The following is a 20954-nucleotide window of genomic DNA, read 5'->3' as shown; positions in this document are numbered from 1 at the left end:
AGCTAAGATGTTATACAGCCCTGGTTCTGTGAAATCTCATTCACACGTTTCTGGGCTTTTTGTTTCTTGCTGACAGACAGCAAACTCTCCCAAAAGACAGCACAGAGTTTGCTGTCTGTCAGCAAGAAACAAAAAGCCCAGAAACGTGTGAATGAGATTTCACAGAACCAGGGCTGTATAACATCTTAGCTTACGTAGGTAAAACCTGGCTAGAAAGAATATGCATATGTATGTATGTATGTATGTATGTATGTATGTATGTATGTATAATCACACTTGCATGGTGGTTCTGCTTCACCATTAAACCATCCTTCCAAGCAGCCTCCATGTTTCCAGCATCTTTCTTCCTACTTGGAACTGAACCCAGATGGATATTTCGTCCAACAGTATGTTACATTCCTGTATGGTGATTACTGCTATCCCTTTTCTTCCTCCTTCATATATATTACTTTCCCCACCACTTTTATTTTATTTATTAAAGAATGTATAGCCATGGACCAACAATGGGAGATGTTAAAGTATAAAATAATCCAGATAAAAAGCCTATCTCTAGCAGGAGCTAAACGTACCAATCCCAAATTCATGCCCAATAATTTCTGGCTATTTGAACTGACAGCCCAGTTTCCTAATTCAGAGAAGATTCTAGCAGGAAATTTTAATACTAGATATTAATGAAGATTTTCAGTCATGCGGGTAGATTTGTCTGAAAGTTGGCAACTGGGCCTCTTTCTTTTTGTTTGAAATGTTTTGCTGCTTATCCAAGTGGCTTCCTCTTCAGTATCCTTAATACTAGGATGCGGTAATTTAAAGGCTAGCCATTAAAATTTACTTTCTTAATACAAAATGGCAAAATCTCCAGAGGGGCAAATCACTTTCTGGAAAGGGCAAGGAACTACATGCCTGATTACATGCTAATTGCCCACAATTTGGCTACCTGCTGTTCAGACTTTTGTGTTGCTTTCTTCCTGACAGTGACCACATTTTTGCTCTTCACTAAATCCTTTAAAAGTCAATTCCCTGATCCAGGGGGTCCAGAAAATGCTGTGTACAAGAAATATCTTCACATTAAGTGGTCAAATAACTTAGCAAGTTTTTGCACTCAATTCTTAAATACTCCTAAAGCTCTTTTATTAAAAAGTCTATGGGAGATGCCAGAGAGATCCAATCTGCTTAAGTTATTTTCCAGGACATCACTAGATCAATGTGGAAATGTACAAAGCCCATCTCGGTATCAGCTCAGAATGTACAAAACAAATTTTCTAACTATCAGTTTAATATGGAGGGTACGTATACCAAAGTCCTAGTGATTGCTCATATGTGGAATGGTTTGTATGAGAAGGTGGGGTGGGGGTGGAGAGAAAGCACTGGATAATGAAACCTAAATTTGGAATTGTTTAGAAAAATGAATACTCTGATTCCCAATTTCCATAACTGTTCTTTTCTTCTTTTACATAAATAAGTTTGATTCTCACTGGATAACCACATTGAGGCCTTAATATAATATTCAACAATGTTTTATGCTGTAAGGTCCAGTGAATGCTTCTTGAGAAGGGGGCACAACAGAGTGCCCTTAAATGGTGGACTCTGGGAAAAACTCTCTCCTTCAAGGATAAATTAAGCAACACTAGGGCTTAGTGTTGCCACCTTCTAGATGGCTTTGACCAGCCAGAAGGGGCATGAATCTAATTTGGCCACACTTACAGTCCCAAGGAATGGGACACAGTGGCTCAGTGGCTAAGACCCTGAGCTTGTCGATTGAAAGGTCAGCAGTTCAGTGCCACATAACGGGGTGAGCTCCCATTACTTGTCCCAGCTTCTCCCAACCTAGCAGTTCAAAAGCATGTAAAAAATGCACGTAAAAAAATAGGGACCACCTTTGGTGGGAAGGTAACAGCATTTTGTGCACCTTTGGCATTTAGTCATGCCGGCCACATGACAACGGAGACGTCTTCGGACAGTGCTGGCTCTTCGGCTTTGAAACGGAGATGAGCACTGCCCCCTAGAGGTGGGAACGACTAGCACATATGTGCGAGGGGAACCTTTACCTTTACAGTCCCAAGAACCCTGTCCACTTCCTTGGAATCTATAGGATCAAATTTTTCTCAGATAACTGAGTAAGTTAACCCTGCACCACATTTGGTCTCCAACTGAGAACACATCCAATTTTATCTGCTAGATAAACCCCACATTTCTCAGTATGTTCCTGGAGGTAAACTAAGCCCCCCAGGAGGACCCGGGTTACTGTAAACAAGGCCATGAGGCAATTCTCTGTGGAGGAATAAGAGCAAATAATATTGACATTTCTCCCCTCTTACTGCCATGTGTTAGGATCTAATTGTGATTTTAACTTGTGAGTGATTGGATTCATCCCTAACTTTTCTCCAGCATTGTTCTAGACATCTTTGCACTCTTTTCAGTTCTCTCAACTCCTAAACTTAAACCATGAGAAGTGCTGAGAGTAATGGACCAAGAAGAAGTTACACAGACATGATCAGCCAAGGCTTCAGCAGGACAATGCAACAGACGCTCGGATAAAACCCTCAGTTCTTTTGGAATCCCAATGGGTCCATCCATAACTAGAGGTGGTCTGAATGAATGAGTTCTACCTCCTTGCAGATGGGGATAGTATAAGGAATTAAGGACATGATCTGACCATGGCAGAGGGGACAGATAGTTAGTGACCACACTGACACTGCTCTGACAATAAAACCATGTTTGATGTGACCACTGTTTTGAGTCAGGCCATGAATGATCTAGGATATACTATAGCCATCATGGTTGCCCTGAACTCCTGGATTATTTTTGATGGGGTAAACCTCAAATTGCTGGCAAACTGAAGCGCCCCAAAATCATCAGCCTGGGGACCTCCACAGCCAATTCTGTGACGGCCTTCAGTAACTCAGGCTGAAAGGCTGTTACACAAGAGAGGATGATACAATAGCAGCTATCCAACTAATCTGATGAGCCTATCTTCAGGAACAAGGTCTCACAATCAGCCACTTATGCAGCGGTGCCCCTAAATATCAATTAGAGGCTCCCAGAAGATAACAGCTATTCCTCCTCCTCTGCCCTGGGGCTCTAGGTTGGTTCTACACCCCAGACCATTTCAGAAAGGGATATCACCCTCTCCAGGCCTAGTCAAGTCTCAGTAATGCAAATTATCAATTCAGAATTGACAACTATCATGCAGAATTGGTAATACAATAGAGATTTATCTTGAATTATACTCTGAATGCTTATTTCCAAAAATTAGAAGTTCCCAATACCTTTAGCCACCTTGTGCAGCCATTCAGGTCGCCCAGTGGAATATAAAGTAATGTAAGTGTAATAATAAAGGAATGGGAGAATTTCATGGTTAGCTGTTGCAGAGGATTTTCCACTATCAGCATTAACTGTATAATATAGTGGCAGCAGAAGGCAATGAATGTAGAAAGAAGTGTAGGCAATCAGCAGGCTTTCATTCAGCGAGATGGAGGAGCCTGTCAAAGACACAAACAACTAATCAGTTGCCGACGCTGATTGATGATCCTACCTGCATTCAAATCTATCAGAGTGACCAAGTAATATCTATCGTTTATGCAGTGGATGTATAAACTAGAGGTAATATATGGCATTTAAGCAAATAGATCATTAATTCTGCTTAATATATGGGGGAGAATGTTTACCTCTTTTTCTGAAACAGCTATCTCTCCTTTAGGCAAAAATGGGAAGAGGGAAATCGAGGTTCACTGCAGTTGAGTAGACAACAATGATTTCTTTTAAACAACTTACAAATTTGTTGTCTTTGATTTTATTTCTGCCTCTACCTTGCACTTGTTATTTGCCATGAAATCTATAGCAGAATATATTAACATGTTAATTAAAGGGGCTGAAGATCAGAAGTCAGGGAGTGGGTTGGTTTTTAGCATCTCTTGATGTTTTTATTCATTTGGACCTTCCCTAAGGTCAAAGAAATAACCCTTCCAATATTAACACACCCTTGAATTTTACTCCTTTATTCAGCCTCCTGAGTTGAACGTTTCGAAGGCACCAGAGAGAATTACATTGGCTTTTCATTAATTGTGCCTCATCCCACAGAATGGCTTCAAGCCCCAATTTTTCTCTGCATATCAAATGCATTTGTCAAGTGATAATTTGGATTATAATTAAAAGAAAAATGGAAGTCTGCATTGGAACAAATTAGAATTGACTTGGGATTCGGCAAGAGAAAGTTAGCAGTTTTCTGGCCTGCTGCAGCTGCATTTTTTTTTTTTTTTTACCCAGCACCAGGTTACCTTTTACAAAAAGTTAGTTTAGTTTAGGAGGTTGGGACTCTGGATGGTGGTAATGGCAGTACCTGCAGACATCAGAATAGAAGAAAAGAACTGGAGAAGATAGCAAAATATAAAGATCTGCAAATAGAAGAATGACTATGGTAAAAGAAAACAAAGATCATGCCAATAGTAACAGTTTTTTGGGATACAATCTGGGGCCCCACTTGAACACCATCGGCATTGATAAAATCACCATCAGTCAATTGGAAATGCAGCCTTACTTGGAACAGCTTACATCTTGTGACAATATCTTTAACACCATCAACACCTACTGTACATCTTATTTATTTATTTATTTATTTTATTGGATTTCTATACCGCCCTACTCCCGAAGGACTCAGGGCGGTGAACAGCCACAGAATAAAACACATAAATACAAAAATTTAAAATAGAATAAAAACGAATTAAATAATTTGGCTGAAACAAATTTAAAATACCCAATAATTTAAAACAAATTAAAATTTACATTTAAAAGGTGAGAAGATTTAGGCTACCCCAGGTCCTTGGAAAGGACTGCAAGGGTGGATAAAAATACCAAATCTAGTCTAAACATCTGGCTCACCATGCAACAAACCATAATAATAATAATTTTGCTTTTTCAGTGTTTTTGCATGCAATATCGTTTGCTGTTGGCCTTACCTTTGATCTGTCAGCAGTTCTGTATAATTAGCACAAATTTAACAGTACAGGATAGTTCATCATTTGAAGTAACCATTGCATTAGTTATGAATCTCAAGCTAAAGAATATCTAAAAGATCAAAAGTCACAGTAAAATATGCCATTTGAAGGATAGCCTTCTAACAGCTAACACATCCAATTAATCCAAGAGTCTAATTATATTTTATTTAGTTTACACCTTGCATTCAGAAAGATAATTCATTGGATTTAATGAAAAACCAGGGGAAAAATGCCTGTAGAATACCCCAATTCCACAAGGTTTCTTACTTACAGGAGCGTTTTGAGCTGGAGGCAAAGATCAAAGTAATTTTTCACAATGAAAGTACTTTTCCATTCAGCTAACATAACCAGGTATGACTATCTGTAAAGGAATATACCCTACTCATCTATGGAATTTCCTCTGTCCCTGCAATTCCATCCCTTAATCTTCCAAGTGTAGAATGCTCAGAACTCTTTTAAAATTGATTGAGAAACCTTGAGTCCCCAAAGAAAACTTATTAAAGGTAAAGGTTCCCCTTGCACATATATGCTAGTTCTTCCCGACTCTAGGGGGCCGTACTCATCTCCATTTCAAAGCCAAAGAGCCAGCGCTGTCTAAAGACATCTCTGTGGTCATGTGGCCGGCATGACTAAACGCCAAAGGTGCACGGAGCACTGTTACCTTCCCACCAAAATGGTCCCTATTTTTCAACTTGCGTTTTTTATGTGCTTTTGAACTGCTAGGTTGGCAGAAGCTGGGACAAGTAACGGGAGCTCACCCCATTACGTGGCATTAGGGATTTGAACCGCTGAACTGCCAACCTTTTGATCGACAAGCTCAGCATCTTAGCCACTGAGCCACTGCGTCCCTCAAAGAAAATTTATTACATTGTCTAAATAAATGTTTATTCAATATAATTACAGGTAGTCCTCGACTTACACCACTTTGTTTAGTGACTGTTCAAAAGTTACAATGGCACTGAAAAAAGTGACCTATGACTATTTTTCACACTTATGATCTTTGTAGCATTCCCATGGTCATGTGATTTACATTCAGATGCTTGGCAACTGATTCATACTTATGACCGTTGCTGGGATCATCTTTTGCAAATTTTTACGAGCAAAATCAATGGGGAAACCGGATTAATTTAACAACTGTGTTACTAACTTAACAACTGCAGTGATTCACTTAACAACTGTGGCGAGAAAAGTTGTAAAATGGGACAAAACTCACTTAACAAATGTCTCACTTAGCAACCTAAATTCCCGGCTTACTTGTGGTCGTAAATCAAGGGCTACCTGTACATGGAACCCAATGGAAGATTTGAACCAACAGCAGATTAGTGGAAATTTCATTGGGTACAAAATATTGAATAATGTTATTCAATAAGTTATATTGAATAACTTAATACCTTTTTTGTTCATCTCAGCTCTCTTATCCTAATGTTGGTGCTGTTGAATGATTGGTCATGTCAACTGTGTGAGTTTATCTAATACTATTCTATTACTATTAGTTTTTCAGTTGCCTATTTCACATTGTGTATTTTAGAGCTACCCTTTTGTCCTGTGATTGATTCACATTTTTTAAATTAATACCAGCAAGAGAAGCTGCTTAGACATGATAACTCTTCCTGTTTACTTTCCTGAGCAGTGTACCTTGCTAAGCGCCAATGTGAGATAACAAACTCCCTGCCCTAAATCCAGTTAGATAATTACTTCCTTCTTTGCCTTAACTAGATGCTGGATGATACCTGCTAGACACTTAATAATACAGCTAATCCCCACTAATATATAACTTTGCTTTTGGCTTGGTTTTGCTTGGCTTGGCCTTTGAGCCAGTCAAAGTCCCTGCAGTTTTCTTGACAAGATATTTTGGATGTGGTTTGCCTCCTTCCTAGGGTTGAGAGAAAGTGACTGCCCAAAGGTCATGTTGGAAGAAACATCCTTCTAGGTTCTGCTCCAAGTGGGGAAACAGACACTGGAAACATGGAGACTGCTTGGAAAGATGGTTTAATGGTGGACAGGATCACATGGCTTGAGTTCCTGAACAGAAAAGGGCAGATAAAGTAAATCCTTGGGTTTTTATGCTCTCTCTGGCTCAGCATTTCTTGGGGCCCCGAAAGAGTATCCTGATTGGTTGTCAGACTCCCAGGGGGTGGGGGCCTTGCTGGTCACATGTGCTTCCCAGGTCACATGTGGTGAGTTTCTGCTGCTATTGTGTAGAGGGCTAATCCTATCTTTGGCAATTCCTACTATGGCTCTGCCTGAAGGAGGCAGATCTTTGTTATGTAGAATAGACTGGCCCAGGCCTTAATGGCCCATTGACAAAGGGTGGGGGGCAGGAAGGTGGGAGCTGCTTTGTCTGTAAAATATGCTTCTCCATTTCTCATCCAGGAAAATATAATATTCTGCCTTTTTCATATTTCCTAAAATATTTCACTCTTCCAGGAAAGGGGTGGGTGCTAACTTCCTACAGTCATGCAATCCTGCCTAAATTAAAATTATAACCCATAGTCTTCCAGTTTCTAGCCTGTTGCCTTAACCACTACCTCCCACTGGTTCACCTTTCCTTGCTGAGTTCCATGCAGCTCTCCAGGCAGGGTTGGCGTGGAAGAGAGAGGTTGAAGGATAATAAAACTTGTCTAATAAAAGCAACCCCTTTTTGTGAACAGATGCCATGGCATTTCCTCCTTGCTGCTATTTCAGCTCACTGTGGCAGGTCAAAGGGAAATACCTTCAATGCTTTGTCTATGGAGGTTCTCAGTCATCCAAGTCATGGTTGTCCCAAAACAGTGGTGGGTTGCCACAGGATCACAGTGGTGGTGGCAGGAGTCTCCGCCCACCTGTCCGGATACTTCTGTGCATGTGTAGAAGCATTGCGTGTGCGTGCAAGCACACATGCCCACAAGCAAAACAGTAGTGATGGGTTTTGAAATCTGCCCCTGGTCCCAAAGGTGCTTTTTTCAAGAGGCAATTAGACTTTCTGTTTTTTCTTTGAAGACGTTTCACTTCTCATCCAGAACTGAAGAAGCTTCTTGGATGAGAAGCAAAACATTTTCAAAGAAAAACCAGAAAGTCCAGTTGCCTCTTGAAAAAGCACCTTTGGGAACTCCAATGCTTTAAATATTGGGATTTTATTCATAAGCTTCTATTAACTGTGATCATCCCAGCATCTTCCCCTGTGTACAATCTCTTTTGTTTCCAACCTGAAGATGTGAAAGCTAGCAATATCTTCATTTGTGTAGAAAGAGGAGGCTTGTTTAATTGAAACCTACCGTACCTGATTTCACAGGGAATCTAATTTGAACAGCACTCAATCATCAGACATATAGAAGAAAAGATAGAGAACTAAGGAAAAAGAAAAAGATGTTAAGGTGGTATGGGAATGCATTTTAATGAAATTAAAAGAAAATGTTAAGGGTTTTCTGGGAAGAAGAATTGGTTAAACCACTTAAGTATGGTACATAGATGCTTTAAAGATATTCACTATAAGTAAGAAACATGAATAACTCTTTCCATCTCACAACTTTCCTTGTGATGCCTAAATTAAAGAAGCTTGATTAAGCCCAAGCTTTTAGGTTTAGATCAAAGGCTGATATGAAAATCTGAATACATTTGCATTCTATTCATCCAACATTTGTGGTATAAGGACCCTTATAATATAGAGATATTACTGCCTTAGGATGTTTCCAGTTATCAAATGGTGTCTTATTCACAATATATGAAAATACAGAATTACTTAGCAAGCTCACCTGGAAGCCCATTTGGCTTAATAATTACTTTTTGTAGTTTGAAAAAGTTGAGCAGACGGGGGGGGGGAAATATCCCCTAAAAAAAGTGATCAAAAATACTCAGTATCTAAGACTCTTTCCACACCAGTGTCTTACAGAGGCCTCAAAGTGCTTCATTTACTTCAAATTTGCATGTTATCTGCATGATGAAGCACCCTAAATCATACCTAGCCTATAATTACAACTTCTCTCATCTCGTTTTATTTATTTTTTTTACCCAATAAAGGAGAATATTTGTAGCTCAGAGTTGAAATGAGCAGTCCTTGATGCTCTCTGAGTTTGCTTGTTTTCTTGCAGACGTTTCTTCACCCTAATTAGGTAACAGCACTGATGATGTTACCTAGTTAGGTAATGAAACGTCTGCAAGAAAAAAAGCAAGCTCAGAGAGCATCATGGACTCCTCATTCTTTTTTTTTTTTCTGTCTATTTTCCCTCTCCCATTATAATATCCTATTCACTGGATTGTTCAAAGAATGGGACATATGGAACACATCAAATTAAAGAAGACTGTATAGATAGATGTATATGCCAATGCAGTGATATCAGTGAAACTAAGGAAGACTAAATAACCCTAGGACAGGGGTCAGCAACTTGCGGCTTTGGAGCTGCATGTGGCTCTTTCACCCCTCTGCTGCGGCTCCCTGTCACTCAAAATATGCGTCACAACCACCAATGTGCACACGATTTATTGAGCTTTTCAACCCCCGGTAGGCCAACCATGGATAAATCCAAGAAAAGAAGAGTTTCAGAAGAAAACAGAATGTTTAATTCAACTATATATGCTAGTTTTATGGCCACTCAAGAAATAGTCAGGCAAGGGAAGGATTTTGTGGCTCCCAGTGTTTTCTTTTCTGTGGGAAATGGGTCCAAATGGCTCTTTGAGTATTTAAGGTTGCAGACCCCTACCCTAGCCCGTGCACCTTTGGTTCTCCTTTGGTTAGGATCATTTGCAACTTAAAACAAACATGTTTTTCTGTGCCCTCCCATTTTCTCTGCTGCTTTCTTAGGCTGTTTCAGTTCTACCCTACAAGGAATCAATTCTTCATGCTGGATAGCCAGAAAGAATTCTTCTGGAAGGGCACTAAATCAATATTATTCTTCCTCTGTCCCCTTTTTACAGATCAATTGTAAAGCACCAGACATTCACAGGCTATTCATTCTCTTCTCTCTTGCAACCCAACAAGCTTGCTTTGATAACAAAGCCACTGTGTTATGTTCACAACAGACAAATCATACCTTTTTTTTTACTTGAACAGGAGATGGCTCAGAATTAAGATGACCCCTAGGAAAGGGAGGACAGACAGAGGGAAAATGACAAAATCCTATCCAATGTCTTGTTTCCCCTTCTTGACAACTATAATTGCTACTAAACTGGAAATTCTCCCTTCCCATTCATGTGTGTTGTGGCATACACTGAAACACACTGAGGCATACACACTCCCCTCCCTCCTTCCAGCTGAAATAGGGAGGGGAAAAAAACAGGCTGAAGATGCGGAAAGATGTAGCTGCAAAGAAAAATAAGAAATTGGATCATGTAAGTGCACAGGGAAGAATGAAATGATGTGTTTAAAATGAGTTAAATGCAAAAAGCAAACAGTCCCTCTCAGATTAAAGCTCAGAGACAGCCATATCTGTGGTCATGTCTGCCTCTTCTGTTTTTATTAGTGAGCATCTTATATAAAGTTTTAATACATTAACAGAGTTGGAAGGGGCCTTGTAGATCATCTAGTCCAGGGTTGTCAAACTCAAGGCCCACGGGCCAGCAGTGGGTTTCACATTATGTTACTACTGGTTCACTGCATGTGCGCACACTCACTTTGTGCACGGTGCATGCAGTTCACACATGCGCCTGCCTCCATTCATGTGCTTGGCCTTCCGGGCATCTGCTTTGCTCACATGTGCTCTTCCGCGCAAAGGCCTGGCCTCAAAAATGTGCCTAAACAGGAGCCGAGGCAAGTGGGCGAACCCACCCATGATTTCCGCTACTGGTTCGGGCAAACTGGCTGAATATCACCTCTGCCACGGGCCAAATCCGGCCTGTGGGGTGCTTAGATCTGGCCCGCAGGGCTGCCCTGGAAAGAGCAAAGGACTGGCCCATGCATGCCAACCCCCCCGAGCTCCATTTTTGCTGGCAGAGGGCTGCAGAAGGCCGTTAAAGCCAAAAACAGAGGCCAGGAGGGCCATGCGTGGCCTTCACGAGCTCTATTTTTACTGGCAGTGAGCTAGCAAAACAAACTGCTAGCAAAAGTCGCATTTGATCACACGAGTGATGTTGAGCTGGCCACACTCACCTTGGCCATGCCCACTCCAGCACCCCAAAGTCAAACATAACCCTGATGCGGCCCTCAATGAAATTGAGTTTGACACCCCTGATCTAGTCCAATCCACCGCCCAAGCAGGAGATCCTACACCATTTTTGACAGATGGCAGACCAGTCTCTGCTTGAAAGTTTCCAGTGATGAAGCTCCCACAACTTCTGAAGGCCAGCTGTTCCATCGGTTGATTGTTCTCATGGTCAGAAAATTTCTCCTTATTTCTAGGTTGAATCTCTCCTTGATACTAGTAGCATATGATAACCTGCTCCTTTTCCAATTCACAGGAAAAGTGAAAAAAAACCTCAATGGAAAAAACAACTTTTTTAAAAAAATCCCTGTAGAGATGAAAGGAATATTATTATTTTTTTGTAAAGGTTTTTTTTTATTTTTGACACAAATACACAAATTTACAATGCATTTTTTCTGAACAGAGTATTGGCCGAGTCACATATTTGTACAATTTTTAGTCATCTCCAACACAATTTATATATTCACTGTTTGCCATAATAATCTTTCTTTTTAATTTTTGTTAACCCTTCGCCCTAATCTCTAATCTTAATCAAATTCAATTTTTCCCTTTTCTTGCTCCAAATTAAAACCGTTTAATTCAAAATCTCACAACATAATGTAATTCCCCATATTTCCCTAGATTCCCTTATTCTAATCACAAATATTTTTCTTCATCAACTTTTCCAGATATTACAATCCAATATCTTACTAAAAGTCCCTTAAATATATAACACTACAATCATTGATTTCCTTTCCATTGCTTTTTCAAATTTATGTGATATCTTCTTATTAAACAATAAACCAAGTTATTTTGCACAGTACATCTTAAATCTTAATTCCAATTTTCAATTACTTTTTCAAATATATATATTTGTACCGCTTCAAACAATATCTTAATCACTTCTAATTGAACAGTAAATCTAATTAATTCATAATGCAATATAATTTCCAATTTTTTAGTTAAATAGCAAGATTACTATTAAAAATGTTCCAATTGTTGCATTTTCCATAGTTACAATTAAAGATATTCCAAATATTACAATCTCATATATTGAACTTTTTTGTGTCTCTAAATCTTATTCCAAAGATTAATTTTCAGCTTAATTTCCAATATTTTAATTAGTTTCATTACCATTAGATACATTCCAAGTATTGCAATCTCAACTGCATTTTCTAAAGTTCATTATATCTATAAATCTTACTTCAATTCATTTTTTATTCTAAATGTATTTCTTTCTTCCATTTTCTTTTTTTTATTTTCTTCTTTTCCCCCCATCTTTTTTTCTCCATTTTAAAATCCTGAACCCTTTTGTTTTGCCCTGTATTCCCCATTACTCTCCATCCTGAGATGGAAGGAATATTCAAGCATAGGATCAATGATCCTTAGTCTCTTCTCAATACTTTTTCAAAAGATTGTCTTCAAAAATGACCACCTCTGCAAGACACTGTGCAAAGATACTTGGAAGAGAAATAGTTGTAGAAATGGCTAGTATACACTAATGTGTAAAAGTAAAATGTTGAGGCTGTAATGTTCCTATCTTCTACAGGTAGTCCTCAATTTATAACAAACCAAAATTTTATGTTGCTAAATGAAACATTTGTTAAGTATGTTTTGCCCCATTATATTGGGGCTTTTCTTGGCATAGTTGTTAAGTGAATCACTGTAGCTGTTCAGTTAGTAACGTGGTTGTTAAGTGAATCTGGCTTCTCTATTGACTTTGCTTGTCAGAAGGTCACAAAAACTGATCGCATAATCCCAGGACACTGAAACCGTCATAAATATGAACCACTTACCAAGAATCTGAATTTTGATCACATGACCATGAGTATGCTGCAAAGGTCATAAGTGTGAAAAATGATCATCATAAGTCATTTTTTAAACTGCTGTTGTAACCTTGAACGGTCACTAATTTAAATAAACTGTTGTAAATTGAGGACTATCTGTACTGTGCTAAAGAGAGTCAGAAGTCAAAGCCTTTTCTTTCTTTCTTTCCTTCTACCTCACGTTTTCTTTTCTCCTCCCTTTTTTCCTCTCCCCTATTTTCCCATTGTTTTTATTTTCTTTTGTGTTTTAGATTTTGATGAACTAATGAAGTTTGTAAACCAAGATATCTCAGAGAGTGACCCAAAGAAGAAGAAAAAAGAATTTCATAAGTTATTAAAGTCTGGACAAATCTGTGTTTTTTCTGGAATCTAATAATTTTTAATGGAACATAGCAAGAAGCAACTCAGCTCTTTCAGGTTGTACAAACTTTACAAAACTGAAATGATGGTTTCTTAAATTGTTAGAAGCAGGATTCTGTAAGCACTTGGAGAGTGCTTTTCTTCATGCAGAAAACCCGCATGTGTCAATAGAAAGGGAAATCAAAAGGAAGAAACCAGTTTTAATGGGCTTTATACTGTAGATTACATGTAATAAATGGTGGCTTTGGGGCTTGTGGAAAGAAATATCCATCTGGTTCAGTTCCAAGCTGGGAGAAAGACACTGGAAACATGGAGGCTGACTGGAACGATGGTTTATTGATGAAGCAGAACCACATGTGATCCTGGGCAGGTGACAAAATGGAGTTGAGAGTGAGGGGTTTAATATCTTCTTTAAGCTTTGCACTTGAGCTTCATGTTCCTGTGCAAGAACATGTATTCTATTGGCTGCTTTCAGACTGCCATGGGGCCATGTAGGGGCCATGTAGGGGTCATAGCTGGCTCTATAGGAAAAGTACAAATCCTAGTTGTTTGTCTGAGCTAAGTTTGGTTGAAGTTTCTGAGGGTGATGCAGTAATTCCTATTGTGGCTTAAGGGCTTTTTCCTGTGTTGGATCTTGGGTGATGGCTATTTGCTTATGAATAAAGCTACCTAGATACTTGGCTTCTTTCAATAATCTCTTTATCTCTTAAGTGCTGACATCTGCTGAGGGCTAGTAAGAAAGGTGGGGGCTGCTTTCTGTCTCCAAGAGCATGTTTGTCCATTTCTCCTTTAGGGAAATATAATATTCTGCCTTTTTAATATTTCCCAAAATATTTCATTCTTCTAGGAGAGGGGTGGGTGCTAACTTTCTACAGGCTCAATGAGAGAACCCTGAATTCCCCATTGCCCAATGGCAAATGGATTTGAAAATCAGTGAGGAGAAACCAGAAAGTATATCTACAGCAGTCTCAACTAGTCAATAGGAGCAAAGCTGGCCCAAATCCTGAGCTTGTCTCAGTTTAACGTGCGTCAGATAAACCTATGGCAGGACTTGTGCCAGATGAAGTTGGAAAACAGCGGGAGGGGGGGAGAGAGAGGAAAATTGACTGGGTGGTGTGCCGGGGGCAGTTGGCATGTTTTTATCCTTGACAGAGCTGTGTCTTTAGGGGGCAGCAAGCAAATCATAAGAATGAATAGTGGTACCCTTTAAACAGCTACCTCATTTCCTGGTCTACGCCTTGCAATGATGATGATAATGAGTATTTTTATTAACAATTTTGAAAGGAAAAGGGAAAAAAAGAGAGAAAGCAAAATGAAGTAAAACAAGGAAAATAAAGCAGAGTGGATACACAGAGATTTTACAAGCATCATGAAATTAGGCTTATACTTTGAATATTTCAATAATTAGTTTTGAATAATTAAACATAGTTTTTTCAAACAAAACCTACACATAATTGTTAAGTTCATGGCTTCCATGAGTTCATGGAAGTTCATGGAGGGAGTTCATGGCTTCCATGATGGCTATGGACCTGACCCAGTTAGTGCATGGCCCTACTCACATGGGGGGAAACACTCTGGACTTGGTTTTTATCTCTGGTCAGTGGCTGAATGATCTCGATATTGGGGATATAGTGACTGAACCCTTATCGTGGTCGGATCATTCTCTCCTTTGCTTTGACCTTCAAACCGCTACATCCCGCCGCAGGGAGGCAGAACCAATGAGGTGGTTCCGCCCCGGGTTCCTGATGGACCCGAATCGGTTCCAGATGGAGCTTGGGCCGTTTCCTGAGGCTCTGGCTCATGGCTCGACCAAAGACCTGCGGCCTCTGACTTGGCGCCGATCTCGCCTGGCTCCTTGGTTTCCCGAGGAGCTGAGAGAGATGAAGCACCAAAAAAGACACCTGGAGAGCGGTTGGAGGGCCAGCCGGTCTGAATCTGACCGAACACTGGTAAGGTCTCATATTAAGACTTACCTAGTGGCGATAAAAGCTGCAAAATGTAACTATTTTTCTGCTCTTATTGCATCATCAGATAATCGCCCAGCCGCCCTGTTTAGGGTGACCCGCTCCCTGCTCCTTCAGGAAGCGTGGGAGGACTCCTTGGAGGGTAGAGCCGAGGATTTTGTACAGTATCTGTATGATAAAATTGCTCAGATTCGGGAACACCTGGACTCTGATGGGGTAGATTCAGGGGGGAGGATGGAGGCAGGTCTTGAGAATATTATCTGGGAAGAGTTTGATTCTGTGACTCCCGAAGACGTGGACAGGATACTGAGTAGACTGAATGCTGCCACATGTTTATTGGACCTGTGTCCCTCCTGGTTGGTGCTGGCCTCTCGGGAGGTTACACGAGGCTGGCTCCAGGGGATTATAAATGCTTCTTTGAGTGAGGGTGTCTTTCCCGCCACCTTGAAAGAGGCGGTGGTGAGACCTCTCCTCAAGAAGCCTTCCCTGGACCCAGCAGTGTTGGCTAATTACCGTCCAGTCTCCAACCTTCGCTTTGTTGCGAAGGTTGTTGAGAGTGTGGTAGCACGACAGCTCCCTCAGTACCTGGATGAATTGGCTTATCTGGATCCGTTCCAGTCAGGCTTCAGGCTGGGTACAGCACGGAAACGGCATTGGTCGCATTGGTTGATGATCTCCGGAGGGCTCGGGACAGGGGTTGTTCCTCTGTCCTGGTCCTATTAGACCTCTCAGCGGCTTTTGATACCATCGACCAAGGTATCATGCTGCACCGGCTGGAAGAGTTAGGGGTGGGGGGCACCATGTTGTGGTGGTTCTCCTCCTTTCTCTCCGACCAGTCACAGTCTGTGTTGGCAGGGGGGCAGAGGTCGACCCCCTTGTATGTGGGGTGCCACAAGGGTTGGTCCTCTCTTCCCTTCTGTTCAACATTTATGTGAAGCTGCTGGATGAGATCATCCGTGGTTTCGGGGTGAAGTACCACCAGTACGCTGATGACACTCAGCTGTACATCTCCACCCCGGACCACCTCAATGATGCCCTTGAAGTGATGTCCCGATGGCTGGAGGCTGTACGGATCTGGATGGGGAGAAACAGACTCAGACTCAACCCATCCAAGACTGAGTGGCTGTGGTTTCTGACATCCCGATATAGTCAGTTGGACCTATCACTGACTATTGGGGGCGAGTCGTTGGCCCCCACAACGAGGGTTCGCAACTTGGGTGTCCTCCTGGACTCACAGGTGTCTTTAGAAGAGCATTTGACAGCTGTGGCCGGGAGGGCATTTTATCAGGTTCGCCTGATTCGCCAGTTGCGTCCCTTTCTGGATCGGGACTCATTAAATATGGTCACTCATGCCTTCGTCACTTGCCGCCTGGACTACTGCAATACTCTTTACATGGGGCTTCCCTTGAGGACCACCTAGAGGCTCCAGCTGGTCCAGAATGCGGCCGCACGGGTGGTTATGGGAGCGACGTGGCGCTCCCATGTGACCCCCCTCCTGCGCGAGCTGCACTGGCTCCCGGTGGTCTTCCGGGTGCACTTCATGGTTTTGGTTACCACCTTTAGAGCACTCCATGGCCTAGGACCAGGGTATCTACGAGACCACCTTCTGCCACCAGTAGCCTCTCACCGACCAGTACGCTCTCATAGAGTGGGGCTTCTTAGGGTGCCGTCGGTCAAACAGTGTCAACTGGCGGCCCCCAGGGGGAGAGCCTTCTCTGTGAGAGCACCTGCCATCTGGAACGAGCTCCCCCCGAGATATGGAGGATCACAGATCTGCGCGCTTTCCGCCGTGCCCTCAAAACATTCCTATTCCAGCAGGCCGGCCTGGCCTAACCTCTTTTTTAAACTGTTTTTAAAGTTATAAATTTTAAATTTGTGTCATAAATTTGGGGTGTTTTAAATTTTGTTTTCTGGGCCAAATTATTTAATTGTATTTTAATGGTTTTTTAACTTTTGTATTATATGTATTTTATCTTTTGGCTGTTCACCGCCCTGAGTCCTTCGGGAGTAAGGCGGTATACAAATTCAATAAATAAATAATAATAATAATAATAATAATAATAATAATAATAATAATAATAATATATAAATGTCAACAGCAATAAACACAACAGTATCAAACTTAACATCACTAAATAAATCTTTTTAAGGAATATAGAAATAGGAAGCAGGAGAAGAATCTAGTAGACCACGGGTGTCAAACTCACCGCATCAAGTTCCATCACGTGATGTATCGTGATGTTTTTTTTCCTTCACGGAGCTGGGATGGGTGTGGCCTGCGCGTGATGCATCCAGCCCACGGGCCGCCAGTTTGACACCCCTAAAGTAGACCTTCAATAGGAAGCCAAAACTTTTAAACATGACAGTATTCCAAAAATGCAGAACTTAAATCAGAATTTTCATGACTGTTTCTGGCATGGCAGCTGCTTAAGAACATTATTTTGCTAACAAAACTAGGATCAGAACTGACCTGTGAATCTAATTGCCTCCCTTCTTTAAGCCGAAATATCTCACTCTCATTTCCTCTGCAAGTCTAATAAGAATTGTCTTTTCTAGCTTCATGAGTTCTTGGTCTCTTCTCAAATTACAATTGCTAAATATTTTGCCACCTGCTTAAAAAGGGAGAGAGAATATGCTGTAGTTATCACCTTCCAGTTCATCTCCTTTCATAATCTACTGTATTGTGTACATCTTTTTTTAAAGTTAAGCAGCATCAGCCTTCAAAGTGCCTTGACTTGTTCTATAGCATTCATAGAACAATTACCATAATTAGGGATATTTAGATTTCAAACTATTCACCTGCTTACCCTAAGAAAATCTGGCACAATGTTATTGTAGTCTCAATTTAGAGGCTTTTAACTTAATTACTTGCCGGTTGACAGGGTTTAGAACAGAAACATTTTGAGCAATTACTTAATAGTTTCTTTGTTATTTAAATTTCCTATTGACTGATCTAAGCAGCTCTGAGATGGCACAAAAAAGCTGGAATCCAACAGAATCTGGAAGTTAAGTCTGATTAAATCCCACAGTCTTAATTTTGTCTCTTCTTAAAATCTCCAGATATGGAGAATCCACAGTCTCTACAGATAGATTGTTCTAGTATTCTACAAATCTTACAAGCAGGAGGTTTTCCTTATATTTAAATAAAATGTAAGTGGTAGCAAGCTGTAATCATTATTTCTAGTCTGTGTAAAATAATTCTGTTGAAAATAGAATATCTTCTGTATGGCACGATTGATACATTTGAACACTAATATCATATGTACTTCATTTTTTCCAGACTAAGCATCTTTAGTTCCTTCAAATTATTCTCATAAAGTAAGTGTTCAAGCATTATTATTATTATTATTATTATTATTATTATTAATAATAATAATAATAATAATAATAATAATAATAATAATAATAATATTTCTATGCCACCCACTCTCCGAGGACTCTGGGCGGCTTATACCAAAGACAGTATACTAAATAGCATATTGCCCCCAACAATCTGGGTCCTCGTTTTACCCACCTCGGAAGGATAGAAGGCTGAGTCAACCTTGAGCCAGTGAGATTTGATCCGCTGATCTGCTGAACTAGCAGTCAGCTGAAGTAGCTGCAATACTGCACCCTAACCACTGCGCCACCTCGGCTCTTCTATCTTTCTTGCTGTCATTTGGATCTGTTCTAACTTGTTAATATTCTTCTGGAAACGTAGTGCTAAGAACAATTCAATACTCCACATGTGGTCTCATCAGTACAAAGCAGGGGCCACAAGGATTTCACCTGTCTTTGATGCTGCACTTTTTTCTAAGGCAGCTCAGGAAGATGTTAGCCTTCCAACATCTGTATCACTCTGCGGACTGATGTTCAGGTTGTTGTCAATGACCCACCCCAAGTCCCCTGATGTAGTGCTTTGAAGCCATCATGTACATGTGTCCTGAATTTTTTCTCTGTAAAAACATTTTTTCTGCTTGAAGGACATCATGTCCCTCACAGATCAGTCTTCCAATTTGCCTAGATTTGAATATATATATATATATATATATATATATATATATATATATATATATATATACATACACACACACACACACACACACACACACACACACACACACACATATAGGCAGATAGCTATCTGAGTCTCCCAGAGAGCAACACAGAGTTGCAGTTTGTCAGCAGAAAAAAGGCCCAGAAACTTGTGAATGAGATTTCACAGAACCTAGGGCTGTAGAACAACTAAGTTTACGTAGGTAAAACCTGGCTAGAAAGAATATGCATATATATATATGTGTGTGTGTGTGTGTGTGTGTGTGTGTGTGTGTGTGTGTTTGTGTGTGTTTCTTCTAGCCAGGTTTTCCCTACGTAGCCAAGGTTTTTTTGTAGCTCCAGCTCAGTAGAATCACATCTACTCGGTTCTGGGCTTTTTTCCTTTCTAACACCTAGCAAGCTCTAATTGCTAGGTGTTAGAAAGGAAAAAAGCCCAGAACCGAGTAGATGTGATTCTACTGAGCTGGAGCTACAAAAAAACCTTGGCTACAAACAGATTCCTGCAGGACTCACTGGTTACTACTCTCCAAATTGATCCCGTGTTGATTCTCTTGCTATGGCTAATCAGATCATTGTGGACTCACTTTGCTGTAGTATTGTCTACCCATTGAACAGCTCAACAATTAAAATATCTCATGGAAACTTGTAAGAAGCTTTGCTGATATCGGGTAACTTATATCTCAACATTTGTCTTGCCCAGTAAAGTAGCTAACTTGACAAAAAAAGAAAAAGAAAGAAAGAGACAAGCCTTATCTCACATGACCTATTTTTGACAAAGTCATACTGACTCTTAGCAATCCTACTGTAGTCTTCAAGATGCTTACTGGCTTATTATGTACTCCAAGATCTTTCTAGGTATTCATGTGAAGCTCAGTAAATTGATAATTTCTGGGATTTTATTACCTTTCTTAGCAAGGGAATCATATCTGCTCTCCTCAACTCTTTGGCAGCTCCCTAGTTCTTCTAAAAGAGCACCTCAAAGATAATTGACAGAAGTCTCAACAGTTCTTTTAATAGTTCCTTCCCGGTTAGTATTTTAAGGCATATTGAAATTTATTAGAAAATCCCAAAGAAATTCCCTGAGAATATTTTCCATTCTCTTTCTTCCTACTTCTCCTTTTCCTTTCCTCCCAACAAACTATTACAGATAATCAAGGTGCTTCTAGAGTCCAGAGAATATTCAACCATACAGCCTTTCCAAGCTTCACCAGATAATTTTTGACTTAAAAATAGACCCAACCCACTACTGCAGTGTTTTAATATTCTTAAGGGAAGCAAGGACTGCCATTTTTCAAATCCTCCTTTCTTAGTTCAAAATGTATTTTGTCAGATGTTGTGGAGCTGTTCTGACTAACTTGGTGTGTTAATTACACATTGCCTTGCTTGCAAAATAGATCAAAAGTAGATCAAACTCTCAAGAGCACACATCAAACAGAACTCCTTTTGTGCTCCATGACGTTTTAAAAATATTTATTATTTAAGAAAAGTACACCTCCAAAGATAATTCCCTAATATTTATCAATCCTTCTAGATGAGCAATTGACATGAACACAGAGGAATTTTAGCTGACCTGGAAAAAAGCTAGCAAGATCAGACCTGACTAGAATCTGAATGCGAGACCACCATAAGATCAAAGAGTGTAGACAAGACTGGTAGGTAAGAGAATATTTTTTTTAAAAAAAGCCA

The sequence above is a fragment of the Pantherophis guttatus genome, chromosome 2 (genome assembly GCF_059756535.1).
Source record: "Pantherophis guttatus breed Tessera chromosome 2, ASM5975653v1, whole genome shotgun sequence".
NCBI lineage: Eukaryota > Metazoa > Chordata > Lepidosauria > Squamata > Colubridae > Pantherophis > Pantherophis guttatus.
This window is presented reverse-complemented; position numbering follows the sequence as displayed.